Source organism: Callorhinus ursinus, unplaced genomic scaffold, assembly GCF_003265705.2.
Source record: "Callorhinus ursinus isolate GAN/ISIS: 27379988/994484 unplaced genomic scaffold, GSC_fseal_2.0 scaffold4, whole genome shotgun sequence".
Lineage (NCBI taxonomy): Eukaryota > Metazoa > Chordata > Mammalia > Carnivora > Otariidae > Callorhinus > Callorhinus ursinus.
In genome coordinates this window covers 37,442,298-37,460,450 of record NW_027397066.1, presented here as the reverse complement: position 1 = coordinate 37,460,450, position 18,153 = coordinate 37,442,298, and the positions used below count along the sequence as shown (strand labels likewise).

Sequence of the window (18,153 nt, the reverse complement as noted above, 5' to 3'; positions counted from 1 at the left end):
TAAATATAAATGAGAATGGAACCCTAGTATGATCTGGGTACAAGCATTATTTTAAAAACAGGCTGATGCAGTATCTTTTTTTTTTTAAGAGATTTTATTTATTTATTTGAGAGAGAGAGAGAGCACAGAGGGAGAGTGAGAGGGAGAAGCAGACTCCTCGCTGAGCAGAGGGCTCGAGGTGGGGCTCGATCCCAGGACCCCGAGATCATGACCTGAGCTGAAGAAAGACGCTTAACCAACTGAGCCACCCAGGTGCCCCTGATGCAGTATCTTTAAGATGCTATAAAATCATACCCATAGATTTATATAATTAGGTTTCTAAAGGAAACCATAGAGAAGATTCTACACACAAAGCAAGTCATAAATTGAAGAAATTGGGTGTACATTTTGGAAATGTAAGAGAGTAGAACTGCTCTACAAAGATAGGTGATGATCGAAAGAATTTGTCTTAAAATGGATGATTTCAATAGATGAAGAAATTATTATATTCATAAGTATTTATTATTGAAGACTAAACATGGCCATATTTGGAGAATTACTTTAGGAAAGAAAAGGGATTGATGTACTTTGTACTTGCAAACATGTGATGTAGGAGAGAGGTGAAAGAGACTATGTTAAGAAGTTAAAATTATCTTTCCTTTCTTCCTTTCTATCCATCTATCAGGAGCAAAATGGAGTCTCTCATGTCAAGGAGGAGCCTGTGTCAAGCAATAACCCAAATAGTTAAATGTACTGAAGCTATGAGATATCGCCTGGACCAGCATTAGCTGACACCCCAGAACTGATAACAAGCAGAACCAGAGGTCTGTAGGGGCCCAAGACCAATTGAATTCCTTTAAAAAGGGGAGGATTTTTGCAGCAAACTGTCAGACTCTTCAGACCTGACCTCTCCACGTCTGACCACTTAAAAAAAGGCAACTGCTGCGGAAGGTCTGCATGACTGATCTCCAAACAGAACTGAGATCCTTCACTGCTTGAACATTGGAAGCAGTAGGTGCCAAGAACTGACCTGAACCGGACTGAGGCCTTACCTCAACTCTGCGCCCACAGATTGACTTCACGTTTGATTCATTAACTTCCTGCACCCTTCTGTTATCTTGTTTGCTGTGTGGTTTGTCTTTTGTTCTGCTCTGTGTGTCCTGTAAGAAGTCAAGCTTAATCACCTGGTGAAATGTCACTGAATTTGGAATCTTGAACTAGCTTTATAATTGTGATTAACTTTGCCTTATGACTGAATAAAGCTGACACTGTAGACAGACACAACTCAGGTGTGCAACTTCATGGCATGCTCATGACTCTATCTATCTATCTATCTATCATCTATCTATCCATCCATCCATCCATCCATCAATCCATCCATCTATAATCTGTCTATGCAACTGGGTATACCTGAGAGGATAAAAAGAACTGGAGCAGACCAGATTGGGAAAAGGAATACTGTGAGTACACCCTACAGATCAGAAAAAAAATGATTTTGAAGAAATGGACATTTCGGTTGTCATATTACAAGTGTTAGAAAACTCAAAAGTTGGAGAAAGACTAGATTTTGAAGAATGCCACTTGAAAGAGTACACATTGATCCCCAATGTGTCAAGAGTACACATTGATCCCCAATGTGTCCCTGAATATACACGAAACCATCAATAGTTGCTTCAGTTCAAAAATCTTTGGAATGTCTTTACACAACTGAATTAAACATAGAGGCAAGGGCAAAACCATCACAAGGTAAGGATTAAAAAAAATATATGGAATTTACAGTCAGAGGGAGCAATGATACAAAATTAAATGCCTTAGGATATTTCTAAGAGTAGAAAAATGTAGATGAAATAATAGAATGAGATTTTAAAGGAGAAAAATTAAGGAAATGAATTATACTTGAGCCATTGTCTTAATAGATGCAGTTCCCCGTTCAAATAAAAGGTTAAAAGCTGTGTTAGACAAGGGTTTCTACTCAATTCAGGATCAGGTTGCTAAAAAACAGTTTTAAAAAAGAATACTGGTATCAAATGTGCTGAAATATTTTGAGTATATTAATTGAGGAAGGAATAAAATTTTAGCAAAGCCTCCTTAACACGGGTGACAGAATTGTACTTTTAAAAAGTAGTCTCAGATGCTAATGACTCATACAAGAATCTGTATGCCTACAGAATATAAAAACTTATTTCAAATGCTATCCTTTCAGAACATCTATGCCCAGAGGATACTGTTCTTTAGCATTGGGCACTGGAGTACATGCTTCCATCCCTTCATAGGGGAGTTCCTTATATTAAGTTAAAAAATGTTACCAACACTTCACACAACTGACCTTGTGAGCCTTCTGACACTCTTCTTAAAACCAGTTAGACTACAGACTTTGCTTGCATCATAACATGATTAATTCCTATAAACATAATTTAGTTATGAAAACTTCAGAGGATGCAGATCAGCTCATCTTTTCAGAATATCATTTTGTTGTTGTTGTTGTTCTGAAGCTATAGCCATCTGACTGGAGGAAAATAGGAAATGAGAGAAGCCTAGGTGAGATTCAGTTTAATGTTGGAGGCAGTTCACTGGAATAGGCTGAAGGTGCAATTGCTTCTATAAATAAATACATAAATACACATACATAAATTCATATATATATATATATATATATACACACACACACACACACACACACACACACATAAGCAAGCAAATAAATGTCTTAGGAATAAGCTGATATCACTGGACCTGAGCAGATTAAGAAGCTGAAGAAAATTATAAACATCGTTTGTTTTAAACTTTAATTTTTAAGGGGGGGAATATTTTATATTTAAATTATTTTTTTTTAGTAAAGAGCTTAAGCTTTATTGACTTAAATGGGTTCACAGAAGAATTAGTACATTTTATTTATTTTTTAATTTAATTTTATTATGTTATGTTAATCACCATACATCATTAGTCTTTGATGTAGTGTTCCATGATTCACTGTTTGCGTATAACACCCAGTGCTCCATTCAGTACGTGCCCTCTTTAATACCCATCACCAGGTAAACCCATCCCCCCCACCCCCCTCCCCTCTAGAACCCTCAGTTTGTTTCTCAGAGTCCATAGTCTCTCATGGTTCATCTCCCCCCTCTGAAATTCCCCATTCATTTTTCCCTTCCTACTATCTTTTTTTTTTTTTAACATATAATGTATTCTTTGTTTCAGAGGTACAGGTCTGTGATTCAACAGTCTTACACAATTCACAGCGCTCACCATAGCACGTACCCTCCCCAATGTCTATCACCCAGTCACCCCATCCCTCCCACCCCCACCACTCCAGCAACCCTCAGTTTGTTTCCTGAGATTAAGAATTCCTGATATCAGTGAGATCATAAGTTACATGTCTTTCTCTGATTGACTTATTTCACTCAGCATAATACCCTCCAGTTCCATCCAAGTCGTTGCAAATGGCAAGGTATCATTCCTTTTGATGGCTGCATAATATTCCATTGTATATATATACCACATCTTCTTTATCCATTCAGCTGTCGATGGACATCTTGGCTCTTTCCATAGTTTGGCTATTGTGGACATTGCTGCTATAAACATCGGGGTGCATATACCTCTTTGGATCACTACATTTTTATCTTTGGGGTAAATACCCAGTAGTGCAATTGCTACAATTGAGTAATTCATATCCCTCAACTTTGAAAATTATTTTATTACTTGTGTCATATTTAGGATATTATTATGCTATCATTTCAGTTACATAATCACTACTGGTGAGTTACTGAATAACATGGCTGCTATTATGTGAGATGAGAGACAGAAGGCAAGGTTAAATTGTGGTGTGTGACTCAGTTCAGCTTTCTGGAGACAACAGCTGAGTAGTCCTACAGGGATTCTGAAAGATAAATAAGAAGTTGTAGTAGATATAGGGAGAGTAGCCCCACAAAGGTAGGGCAGGACTCTTGGTAGGTTATTTATCTCCCTTGAGAGGGCACACATCCAGTTCCAGGTTGATCTCAGGTTTTGGTTATTAAGCACAGTGTACTGAAAATAATGAGCTAGGGGAGAGTTCGGAGAGAATCTTCATTCACCTTACCAAACATTTCCTTAGCAAGTATTCATTCCTTTGCCCAATCCTCTGGAGGGGTAGGGAATTAAATAGTATTTGATTGGGGCACCTGGGTGGCTCAGTCAGTTAAGTGACTGACTCTTGATTTCAGCTCAGGCCCTGGCCTCAGGGTCAGGAGGTTGAGCCAGGCATGGGGCTCTTGGCTGGGCTTGGAGCCTGCTTAAGATTTTCTTTCCCTTTCCCTCCGCCCCCACCCCCCCCCCTTGTACTCTCACTTCAATCTCTGTCTCTCTGTCTAAAAAAAAAGCATTTGAATAAAAATGTCTATTTCTTCTCAATTCATGTAAAAACACATGAAGTAAGGTGTAGCCCACCTAAGTGGTGATATCAGTGAGAGTCCAAATCCACTGAGCCATGCATGGCATCTGGTTTTTGCATTAAAATCAGGCAATTGTGATCTAATTCTGATTTCTTTTTCTTTTCTTTCTTCTTTTCTTAAACTGTTACTCCTAAAGTAGAGTTTTTATCCCATCCAATTTTGGTTTTCTTGGTGTTAAGAACCCTTCTGAATGCTCCCCTCTTCCCCACTGTGAAGAAGAAAAACCATTCTCAAAATGTTTTGGCGGTAACTAGGGAAATTCAAACCAAGACACAGGAGGCTTACTTTCATTTTCCAAGCTTAAATTACCAATAATACACACACACACACACACACACACACACACACACCCTTAATCTGAATCCATTAGTGAATTTTCATTAATTCAGATGAGAGAAATAGTGAATCTTTGACACCATCAAACCATGAGGTGTTGGCTACATTAAAAACCAAAAATGTATTAAGATGCATTCTACTAAATCTAATATAGTTCATATGAAATTATTAAAGTAAAAATTAAATTACCCAAAGAATATTAATTTTTTGACATCCACAAATTGAAATTTTTAAATAAATTCTCAAAAAATAATGTATGTTGTAAGGAAATATATCCAATAACATTCTTACAATGAGGATATATAATATGCACCAAACTTGAGGATTAATAGTGAGACAAACTCCACACAATCCATATTGACTTCTCTTTGCCACATTTTCTCATAAAATTAGAATTCCTTTCTCAACAAATTCTGCTTTTACCTTGTTTCTCCATTAGTGTATGGTTATTACCTACTGATTCCCAGTGAGATACAATTTGAGCATACAAATGTCTCCCCTAAAAGTGAACATTTAAAAAAACTTGTCAAAATTAGGTAAAACTCATTTTAGAATAAAATAAATTTCATACAGTCAAGAAAGACTTACTGGTATATGTGTCATCTTTAACTAAAAGGGGAAAAATATCTCTAAACAAACCACAGATTTATGTAAAAACTTTAGTGGCACAAAGCAATGCATTATTTCCTAATTGCTATTGCTACTATGATTCTATATTCATTTGCATTAATTCCCAAAGCTTTCTAAATAGAAAAATACACAAGATCTCCATGTTTACTATCTAAAAAATAAAAAAGTTAAAATTAAAATACAAACCATTCTCAATCTCACCACCTAGAACTGTTATTATAATTAATATTTTATATAAATCTGAGATGGGTTTTTTTAATTCAAGTACAATTAACACAGGTGTTATGTTAGTTTCAGGTGTACAATATAACGATTTGACAATTCTATACATTTCTCAGTGTTCATCAAGAAAAGTGTACTCTTAATCTCTCTTAGCCATTTTACCCATCCCTCCATCTACCTCCACTCTGGCAACCATCAGGTTGTTCTCTGTATTTAAGAGTCTGTTTTTTGTCTTTTTCTTTATTTGTTCATTTCTTTTTTTAGCTCTACATAGATGGCCAACAGACACCTGAAAAGATGTTCAACATCACTAATCCTTAGGAAAATGAAAAATTAAAACCACAATGAGACATCACTTTACACCTGTTAGAATAGCTAAAAGCAAAAACATCGAAATAAGTATTGGTGAGGATGTGGAGTAAAGGAAACCCCTCATGCAATGTTGGGGAGAATGCAAATTGGTGCAACCATCATAGGAAACAGCATGGATGTTCCTCAAAAAATTAAAAATAGAATTACCATATGATCCAGTAATTCCTCTACTGGGTATTTATCCAAAGAAGATGAGAACACTAATTCCAAAAGATACAGACAGCCTATGTTTGTTGCAACATTATTTACAATAGCCAAGATACGAAAGCAACCCAACTATCTGTCAATAGATAATTGGATAAAGAAGATGTGATACACACACACACACACACACACACACACACACACACACACACAGGAATATTACTCAGTCATAAATATGAAATCTTTCATTTGTAGCAACATGAATTGACACACAAGGTATAATGCTAAGTGAAATAGAGAAAGACAAATACTATATGGTTTCACTCAACTGTGGAGATGGTTTGGTGTTTTGTTTCGTTTTTTGAGTCTTGAGATCTAGGTAAGCCAGCTTTGGACTTGTTGATGTCTGTGAGTTGCTCTGAAGCACTGTTATAATTCTCATGATCACCTTTGTCTTGATTCCATACACCACATAATACTTTGCTCTAAAATTTCATTTCTATTCCATAATCCACCAATCCATATTTGAAAGTCAGGCCTCCACACAAAAAATAATTCACTAAGAAAATTGTGAGTTCAGTAGCTCTCTCAAAGAATTCGTGCATGCTGCAGAGAGATGAATTATAGAACAGGTAGCTAAAGCTATTTTATATCTTAGCAGTGCAAACTAATTTAACGTCAATATTATGTACTTGCTTTTATTGAAGTTCTTTGGGAGACAAAGAATAATACCAGGCATTTAATAAATGCTAGTTTTGTGTTTTAATTTTTATTTTGGTCATGTTACACCTGGGGGTTCTCCTTCCAGCTGATTCCCCTCTCCCCTAGCCTAAGTGCCTGTCCCACTCTCATATGTTCCCAAATGTTTGTCTGACTTCATATAATTCCTTTTCCATCCAAAATGAAGACTTTACATTGTGAAGAGTTTGGCTCTTCTCTTTTATCCTCTTTGCTTTTTGTCAATTACAAGTCCTCCACATTTCCATCTTCTGCAGTATTAGATTCATCTAAAGATATTTCTCAGTTTTCCTGACTAATAGAAATTTCTGTATCAGTTATTAAAACTTCTTATACTTGTTATTGTGCAGTACATGTAAAAACAGGATCTTACTGTATCTTATTTGTAAACTAGTTTGTTTTAATTTAACCATATCTTTGAATGTTTCCCACAACTATATTACTACAAAATCATAGGACTTACATCCAGCAAGAGGTAAAGACGATCATGAACATGAAGTTTTCTTGAAATCAAGAGTTTTATTTTTGACATCACTAAGTGTTTTATAAAGATAAGAAAAATTTCACCTAAGTGTGTGCTTCATATCTATAACTACCATTACCTAAAAGGTATACAGTTGTTTTAAAATGTATTTATGATCATAAAACAGTATGTAAAAATGTTTTCAGGCCACGACATCTGAAACTAGTCTTTAGTATTGGCTTTGACTTTCACAGGATTGTATGTAGATCCATTTTTTTCATGCTTGTCCTTTTTATACATAAACGAAGGGACTTAAATGGAACTGACATACCTTTCATAATTCTTTCATATGCATTAGTATTCATTAATTACAAACAAGTTGTTTGCATGAATGGCATTGAAAAAAATAAAACACTTCAAAACCACAATGAGATACTACCTCACAGCAGTCAGAATGGCTAAAACTACCAAGTCAGGAAACAACAAATGTTGGCAAGGATTTGGAGAATGGGGAACCTTCTTAACACTGCTGGTGGGAATGGAAGCTGGTTCAGCCACTCTGGAAAACAGTATGGATGTTCCTCAAAAAGTTAAAAAAAACAACAACAGAGCTACCCTATGACCCAGCAATTGCACTACTAGGTATTTACCCAAAGGATACAAACATAGTGATCCAAAGGGCCACCTTACCCTGATGTTTATAGCAGCAATGTCCACAACAGCTATGGAAAGAGCCTAGATGTCCATCAACAGATGAATGGATAAAGAAGATGTGGTATAAATATACAATGGAATATTACTCAGCCATCAAAAAAATGAAATCTTACCATTTACAATGATGTGGATGGAACTAGAGGGTATTATGCTAAGCTAAATAAGTCAGTCAGAGAAAGACAATTACCATATGATATCACTCATATGTGGAATATAAGAAACAAAAGAGGATCATAGGGGAAGGGAAAGAATAATAAAGTAAGATGAAATCACAGAGGAAGACAAACCATAAGAGACTCTTAACTATAGGAAACAAACTGAGGGTTGCTGGAAGGGAGGTGGTTGGGGGGATGGGGTATCTGGGTAATTGAAATTAAGGAGGGCATGTGATCAAATGAGCACTGGGTGTTATATGCAACTGATGAATCCCTGAACTCTCTCTCTGCAACTAACAATACATTATATGTTAATTAATTGAATTTAAATAAAATAAAATTTATAAATAAATAAATAAATAAATAAATAAATAAATAAATAAATAAAACATTTCATTTAGGTTTAGTTCCTTCTGCCTTATTCTTTGCCAAAGCTGCCATTACTTGGAGAAGAGACCAATAACTGCTGTGCAAATCTATTTCCTGTGATAAAATCATGCAGTTTAAAGTATGACAAAGTAAAGTATGATATAATTTTGCTTGAATTCACTTTCTTTGGTTCAGAAAGTTCCAATAATCCATTTTATTTCTATATCAGTCAGGAATACCACTAGTATGGGTTGACTGTCATTATCTTTTTTTTTTTCATGGTTTCTATTTGGATGATAACAGTGAGTATAGATTTATGAAGACAAACAAACAAAAAATGCTAAAAAGGTTAGTGAAAGCAAAGCAATTGTTTTATGCTCATCTCATGACAATTTCAAAGATATCTATGCCCTGTCCCCTACACTTGTAGAAAGTGCTTATGAATATGAAAATAATCTAATTGAAAAATGCATTAGTCTTTCCTAAGTTATTTCATGAGCTAGGATCCTTAGATAAACAGATGTCACTGATCTTCTCCTTAGTTAAAAACAGCCAGTTTCAGCCTCCTTAAAAATAAAGTAAGGTATTGATACCCTGATGAAACTGTACATTTTTTTTTTTTTTGGATGGAACTGGAGGGTGTTATACTGAGCAAAATAAGTCAATCAGAGAAAGACATGTATCATATGACCTCACTGATATGAGGAATTCTTAATCTCAGGAAACAAACTGAGGGTTGCTGGAGTGGTGGGGGGTGGGAGGGATGGGGTGGCTGGGTGAAACTGTACATTTTAAACCCCGTGATATTGCAGACTGGATCTATGTATGCTACCAAAAGCCTTCCAGTGCTGGAGAGAGCTTATTTTCAGAGCTGAACTAGAATTATCTGTAGCATCCTACAAATTGCATTAGAACACGGTAAGTCACAGACAAATTCATTATTCAGTTTCTTAGTTTTAACTATAATCAACTACTTCAAAGTTATTTTCCCTAGAAATATGCTTCATTAAGTTAAAACAAATGCTACTGACATTTTATTTTTATTAAATATCCTTTGGTCAAAGAAAATTTAAACCAGACAAGTTAAACAGGCATGGAAGACTTTAAGACTACCACCATGGGGGAGAGAAAATGAACTCAATTTTACAGAAACAAAATGTGAATGGCTTTTTAGTGCTGTTGTAAGCCAGTGAAAAAGTATTGGAGGATGTTGAGTGGGAACATCAGTGAGGGAAGCTGGTCAATGCAATTGGGCCACCTGTGTTTGCCAACAGGCACTTACCAGGTTAGGTCCCAACTATTCCTCAGAAACAGAGAGAAATGGGCCTATCTTCTTTGATGATTACAACAAAAAAAGATGGCTCCCAAGTCCTTAAGAGAGACCTTCCTGGGTTGTTAAACTGTCAAGAGATTGGGAGAATGTTTACATATCAAAGGGGCAGAGAAAGAATCCAGGATTACAAGTTTTCTAAAATAAATGCTCTAAGAAAAGGGAGGTCAGGGGCTAAAAGTCAAGGAGACAACTGCATAAAGTTTAATCAAGCTAAGGGTACTTTTTGTAAAACCTTCATGGTCATTCCTAGTAATTTAATATGATGTAACCAATGAGGGCAGTGTTAGTTAATAGTCTCATAAATTTCACTTATTTTTTGCATAAGCCACCACTCCATCACTTTTCCATATTCATTTGTCATTCTCATGTATAAGATCACATTTGCAAGTTGGTTCAGTAGGAAGGAAAGTAAATATTGCAGCACTGGAAAACATTAGAGTTACATGCCTCCCAAGAATCACATCTCTAAACAAAGTAGTACTTGGTTTTGATGTTTCTGTAGACTATTTGTGTCCTGTCCCCTCAAATTTTGTATGTTGAAATCCTAATACCCACTGTAATTGTATTTAGAAGTGGGGCTTTTGAGAGAGGATTAGGTAATGAGGGTAGAGCTCTAGTAAATGGGTTCAGTACCCTTAAAAAAGAGTCCAGAGAAATCCCTTGACCTTTCCACTGTGCAAGGACAGCAGCAAAAAGATGGTTGTCTATGAACCAGGAAGCAGGTTCTCACCAGATACTGAATTGGCTGGCACCTTGATCCTGGTTTTCTCAGGCTCCAGAACCAACAGAAATAAATTTCTGTTCTTTATAAGGCATGTGGTCTGTACTATTCATTTATATCAGCCTGAATGAACTAAGACAGAAACTGGTGCCAAGAGATGGGGTGTTGCTGTAACACAAATACCTCAAAAAAAATAAATAAATAAACGTTGCTTTGGAAATAGACAATGGGTAGAGACTGGAGGAGTTTTGAGGCACATGCTAGAAAAAGTTTACATTGCTGTGAATAGACATTCAAAAGTGATTCTGATGAGAATTCAGAAAGAAAAGACAAGAGAAAGCTTTGAACTTCTTAGAGAATATCTAAGTAATTTTCAACAATCTAAGAATATGAACAGTAAAGATCATTCTGATGAGGTATCAGAGATGAGGAACATGATATATCCAGATGGATATAGATATAGATGATATAGATATAAAATGGCAAAGAACTTGGCTCAATTGTGTTTGTGTTCTAGTGTTTTGTGGAAGACAGAACTTGTGGACAATGAAATTTGATACTTAGCTAAAGCCATTTCTAAAAGTGTTGAAAGTATGGATTGACTTTGCCTGTTTATAATAAAGCACACACGCACACACACACACACACACAAACAGCAATGATTTACAGATGTAATTGTTAATCAAAAAGGAAGCAGAACTTAAAGATTTAGAAAATTTTCAGCTTATCTCTATTGCAAAAAATAACACTAAGGATAATAATGCCAAGGATCCTTTGATGAGATTAGTATGGATTCCCTATTTCAACAGAAACCAGAACCCCTATTTCTGTAAGATGATAGAAGAATGGCCCTGAAAGTCACCAAAGTTACCACTCTCATTGCAGGCCCACAGTGCAAGCACCAAGGAAGCAAAGTGATTTCAAAGGGGGTGCTGCTAGTGCTTATGGAATCTCAGTGAGCTTGACTGGGCATTGCCTCACATCACACGCTCCCTATGCTATGGTTTTATGCTCCTTAGCCACTCCAGGTGAGGATCCTGCTGGCCCTGGTGTGACACAAGCCACAGTGACCACTGACCTGGAGGGTGCAAGCAGTAAACATCATCTGCTTCAGTGTGGCACTATTCCTCCACCAAGCAAAGTACATGAGCCCTGTGGGCATGGCTGCTTCCACCCTGGTTTTAAGGCTAGAGCTCCCTGGAACCATAGGTGTGCAACTCAGGCACAGAGCTGCTGACAAATGGGACCACTTCAGAGAAACATCATAGGGACAGGGCCTAGGAATAGAGCCACTGTGGGGGGAGAGCCACCCAAAGCTATGCGTCAGGGCTGCATGGCATGCTGTGGAATATGGACTGCCACCACAGTGTCCAGAAGGTGGAACCTCTGTCCCAGTGGGCTTGGATAGCAGAGCACCAAGACAAAGAGAATTATTCTGGAGCCTTAAAGTTAAATGTTGTTTGCTCCATTAGGTTTTAGACTTAGAGGGAACTGTCACCCCTTTTTCTTCCCTATTTGTCTCTTTTTGAATGGGAATGTCTATCCTGTGTCTGTCACATCATTGTATTTTGAAAGCACAATACTTGTTTGGGTGCACAGTCTCACAAATGGAAAGCAATTTGCTTCAGAATGAATTATGCCTTGAATCTCACCCATATCTGATTTTTATGGTATTTAGATCAGACCTTGGACTTAGACTTTAAAGTTGATACTGGAATGAGTTAAGACTTTTCTCTTGGGATGAAATCAATGTATTTTACATGTAAGAAGGACATTGATTTGGAGGACCAGGGGTGGGATGCTATAGATTAAGTGTTTATATCACTGCAAAATTCATATATTGAAATCCTAATACCCAATATGATATAGTATTTGCAGGTGGAGCCTTCGGGAAGTGATTAGGTCATGAGGGTGGACCTCTCATCAATGGGATTGTGCCTTATAAAAGAGAGTTCAGAGAGTTTCTTTGTCCCTCCGGCCACATGACAGTATAGAGAAAAGATGGCCATCTATGAACCAGGAAGCAAACTCTCAGCAGATACCAACTCTGCTGAATAATCGATCTTGGACTTCCCAGACTCCAGAACTATGAGAAATAAACTTCTATTGTTCATAAGCCACCCAATCTCTGATAATCTGTTATAGCAGCTCAAATGGCCTAAGACAGATGTTGAGATATGCCTTTATTGTGATGATCTGTCATGAGTCATTTACTAATAATAGTTAACGGCACCTATGTTGTACAATATTTATTTTAAAATATAAATTGAAAAAAGTAGAGAAGTTGAGTTGAAAGTTGAGTTGAAAACTTATTTGAAAGTTAAAATGGTTGACAATTGCCAAGGAACCCTTGAAGAAGAATAGGTGCTGATATAGACAATGACATATGAATAGAAACAGTACCATACACACATGGTCACTTGATACATGACAGAGGTGGCACTACAAATCACTGATAAAAAGTGGACTTTTAAATAAAAAGCTTCTCAGAATACTGGATATCCATATATGAAAAGAATTAGATTGTGTCCCTAACTTACACCATATATAATAACCAGTTCCTTGTGCATCAGAGTTCTAATGTGAAGGGCAAAATTATGAATATTTTAGAGGATAATAAAAAATATTTTCATCATTTCAATGTAAGAAATTATTTCTTAAAACAAAATTAATTACTAATTATAAAAAGATTAAAGTATTCAATAGCACTACAAAATCACTCTTCTATAAAGACAATGTAGAAAACAAATGTGTGAGCAAATGTTTGCAACACACATAACCAACAAAAAACTGATAATTAAAATATACTGAAAAGTCCTACATTTAATTAGAAAAAGGAGAGAGAACACACTTAAAAATAGGCAGAAGCCTTAAATGACCACTTCACAAAAGAGGAAATCCAAACAATTAACAAATGAAAAGATATCAACCAATTAGCAAAAGTTCAAATTAAAATCACAAAGTAAATCTATTACACACATATCTAATGCAAAAAAAATTTAAATTCAAATTTTGCTACCATGTAAAGCAAGGAGAACACTCATATACTACTGTAAGTATAGAATGTTATTGCCATTTTTGAAAATGTTTCAAGTCATCTAATAAATTTGTATTCTTGCATATCCTACAACATATCAATTTCAGTCATAAATGTATACCTTAGGTAAATTCTTGTACATTTGCACTAGGATATTTGTACAATAGTTATTGTACAGTTATACAATAGTTATTGTACAGTTATTGTACAATAACTGCATTATTTGGGTTTAAGATTTTATTTATTTTTTTGTGAGAAAGCAGGCACACATGTGTGCACGAGCAGAGGGGCGGGGCAGAAGGACAAGCAGACTCTCCACTGAACAGGGAGCCCAATGTAGGGCTCCATCCTAGGACCCTGAGATCATTACCTGAACTGAAGTCATATGCTTAACCCACTGAGCCATCCAGGGACCCCTATAACTACACTATTTGTTATAGGAAAAGCAGAAGACAATTTATCTCCATCAATAGGAGAATGGACAATCATGCTATTTTATACTATGAAATAATCAGATGCTGCATATCAAAATGATTAAGAGTACAGTACTTCGAGCCATATCAAATAGATTCATATCTGAGCTCCATCAATAATGAACTCAGATTGATATTGCATTAATAATATCTAAAGATAATATGAGTGATATCATTGTTAAAACAATACAATTTAATGAAAGACAGTTATATAATAGCATAAAAAGCTCTAATAAATACAACATAGCAAAGGAAAAGACAAACATTATTATATATGGTATAATTCCATTTGTATAAACTTCAAAGACAAAAACTATATAACGGGGATATATACAATAAATATATAATATAGATATACAGATATATATAATATATAAAATAAATCTAAAACAAATTAAAAACAAAATGTAATCCAAGTGTCAACATAGTGATTACTTTAAGGAGTGGTAGGCAGATGTGATCATAAAAATCAGCATCAGAGTGGCGTGCCTGGGTGGCTCAGTCAGTTAAGTGTCTGACTTCAGCTCGGGTCCTGATCTCTGGGTCCTGGGATTGAGGCCAACATGGAGCTCCCTATGGAGCCCCCCATGGAGCCCCACACCAAGCCCCGCCTCAGGCTCCACCCTCAGCAGGGAGTCCGCTTGTCCCTCTGCCCCTCCCCCTCCCCCTGCTCATGCTATCTCTCTAATAAATAAAATCTTTAACAGAAAAAAAAAATCAGGGTTATTGAAAAGTTTTTAATTTGTGAACTGCATGGTAGGTACATGGTTGTGTTTTTATATTGCACCTTAACCTGTTCATTCAGATTTTATTCACTATTCTACACATATATCTCACAATTAAAAATTCACTAACAAAAATAAATATATAGATAAAATTAACTGGAACAAATGTGAGGTGTTTTTTTTTCTACAATAACAAGATAGAAACTTACCTCCAAAATGCATTCTTGAACGGCAGAGGAAAGAAAGGTCAGCCAGAAATTAGGTATATGTGACATGTAATTAGCTGGGTTCAGATAATGATGGGAAGGAACATCATTTCTGATTTAATTATTGTGTTTTATAGATGTAGTGAATATCGTTATGGTTGCCTTTAGTGAGATGTTTCAGATTAATAATTTGTTTTCCTTTGACAGTAATGGTCTTTCCATAAAGCCTCTATTCTACTTAGCCTGGAAGGTTTGCTTTTAAAGTACAGGTAACATAAAGTATATGCTATGCTCATTATAAAAACATCCATTGTGTGAAGACATCATTTTTAAAAAGAGGACAGCTTGTTTCAATGGGAAGTTTATGTGTGTAATAATTATCTAAATGTTACTACCTTAAGCTCAACTTATGATTGTGAATGTCTTACATAGTAAAACCAAGTACCCAACTGAGTTGGGAACTGAAATTATTTTGAGCCTATAGTTTGGTCATGAACCAGGTGAACTGGCTAGCATTCAGAGACACTTCACCCAGTACTATTCTCAAATCATTCTAATTATGATTTTCTTACCATCCTTGAGTACATCTGGATGGCACCAGACAGATACTTTAAATGTGGCTTTTTGGGGAGCCTGGGTGGCTCAGTCAGTTAAGTGTCATGATCTTGGGATCCTGGGATGTAGCCCTGAATTGGGGTTCCCTGCTCAGTGGGGAGCCTGCTTTTCCTTTTCCCTCTGCCCCTCACCTGACTCGTGCTCTTTCTCTTGCTCTCTCTCTCAAATAGTAAATAAAATCTTTAAATTTGGCTTTTTAATATTTTTTATATTATGTATACTAATATTTTGGTGATTTTTTTCAAATATTGATTTGGATTTAAATTTTGAAATAAAAATCCTATTTTTCAGGGGCTATTACTCCAGAGTTCAGTGTGCTATACAAAAAATACAGTAAAAGCCCTTGGATTCCTACAAAAAGGGAAGGAACGTTTATATTGCTTTAATGTAAGTAGATCCACAAGTTTAAATTTAGTCTATATTCATATGACTGTTACAAGTTATCACTAACACTAACCACAAAACAAATAAATTATTTTTACTTAATATATTCCTAAGTCAATTTGTGATGGTTGAAAGTTTTAGAAGCCAAAGACAAATGCCATATGATTTCACTCATATGTGGAATTTAAGAAACAAAATAGATGAATACGGGGGGGGGGACAAAGAAAGTTTTAGAAGCCCTGAAACAGTGTCTCTCAATATACAAATTGAAATCTTTTTAATTGGTGGTGATTAGAAATAAAAAAAAATTAGAAGTTATAAGCTTATAATATGTTGTTGTGCTGTGATCCTGAAAATTTCTCTGAACCAAATCGGGGTCATGAGTATCAAAGGGAGGAAAGAATGCAATAGGAATTGTTTTCACAGTGTTTTGAGGGATACTGAAGACAGTATAGTTCAAAAATCCTCCTCTTAAGAAAATTAAGCTTCCAATAGGATAAAAATTTGCCCAAGATAGTTTTTAATTAATCTGAATCAGAATATGAGTGTGCTAGCTCCAAAATTACAGGGTTTTTTTGACAACATATTGAAAATTGCATTTATTTTATAAAGATATGTAGTTATTTTCCAGTAGCAACATTTTTTTCCCTTAGCTTCCTTTGCTCTTTTCTTCAGAAGTATTTTTTCTGGAATATAATATGAATTGAAATATCATTTTAATATTATATAAAATGTTATATAAATGAGGCTTGTCACAACCAAAGATTCTATTCTAAACCCAGATTTGATAGCCATACAGAAATATCATGATGACTCACCACCAGTGGCTCTCCAGAAAGAGTAGGAACCTATTTAAAAGTTAATAAAAATTCTTCTCCGTATTCTCATTAGTCTTGGGTGACAGTCTCAATCACAATTCCATACAGACTAAAATAGAATCATGAAAATTTCAAAGGCTGCACAACCAGAGGTAAAATCTGCCAATGCTGACAGCCAAGCCTGTGAGTTTGCAACATTTATTGACTGCCTGCTATGGGACAGGTGTTGAAACCCCATGAGAGTGGTGAATGAAACCAAATCTCCGTCTTACCACCCCCCCCCAAAAAAGAAAAATTTCACAGTCTAGAGAGGGAAAATAATAGCTAGTACCTGTTAAGATCTTATAAGTACCAACTGGCATCATCTAGATCACCTTATTTTATGCTCACTCAATGGTATATATTTTTCTTCCCATTTTACTGATGAAGAAATTGAAGCACAGATCATTTAATTGAATTTTGCTCAAGTCAATATGCAATTCTAATTTTTTTAGCTTATATATTTCCCACAGGCTAAAGATAGTTAAATATAAAATTATAATCAGCTCTGGAGATGTTATTTCCTGTACTTTATATTTGGAAATCATGAGAATTATTTCTTTTTCTCAACAAAAGTATCAACTAACTATACCCAGTTCTCACCTGATTACACACATATTCTCCAGCGAGTGTTTCTCTGGTGCTAATACCTCTCTTCAACTTTTACCAAACCCTAGGTATCGATAACATATGCCTAGACCTGAGTATCACTCATCAGGAAATTTATCATAGATATATTAGACCAAAAGTTAACCTAGAAATGATTAGAACCAATATTTTTCTTTTTGTTTCTTCAGGTGAGGAGACTAAACCTATAAAAATGAAGCACTTGCAGAACATGCAGAGCTGGATAGTTAATGGAAAAGCTTGGGGTAGAGGGACGGGATGAGAAATAAAATCTGAATTCCTGATCTAATCTGGTACTATTTTCCCAAATTTTTTTTGCTTCTTAGCATTGAGATGAACTCTTACACTATTTTCTAAAATAAATATTATAGATTGTAAGTGAAAGTCTGAGTTTTTAGTACTCTATTCCCACCAGTTTATTTTCAGAACATTTAATTTTGAATAGTTATTATTTTTACTTTTATGTCTCATACTCTACTTGCCAGTTTATTAATTCAACAAGTATTTATTGATCATAATGCACATACTGAGGATGTATAGAAATATATTTTTTATGAATAGCTATCTTAAAATTCAGTGCCTTAAATATGCATAGATATCAATTCAACTATCAGTTTAACACAATA

The 18,153-nt window shown here is 35.5% G+C and overlaps 1 long non-coding RNA gene across 2 annotated transcripts; it reads left to right on the top strand.

Annotated features, from left to right (window-relative positions):
• Nucleotides 1-1,305: 1,305 nt before the first annotated feature.
• LOC141372454 (uncharacterized) lies at nucleotides 1,306-17,811 on the top strand. 2 transcript variants are annotated; one of them, XR_012377710.1, is made up of 4 exons: nucleotides 1,315-1,439; nucleotides 9,362-9,467; nucleotides 15,951-16,046; nucleotides 17,698-17,811. It is a non-coding gene; the product is annotated as an uncharacterized lncRNA (long non-coding RNA). The 2 variants fall into 2 exon arrangements; XR_012377709.1 differs by lacking the exon at nucleotides 9,362-9,467 and having other exon boundaries at nucleotides 1,306-1,439.
• The last annotated feature ends 342 nt before the right edge of the window (nucleotides 17,812-18,153 follow it).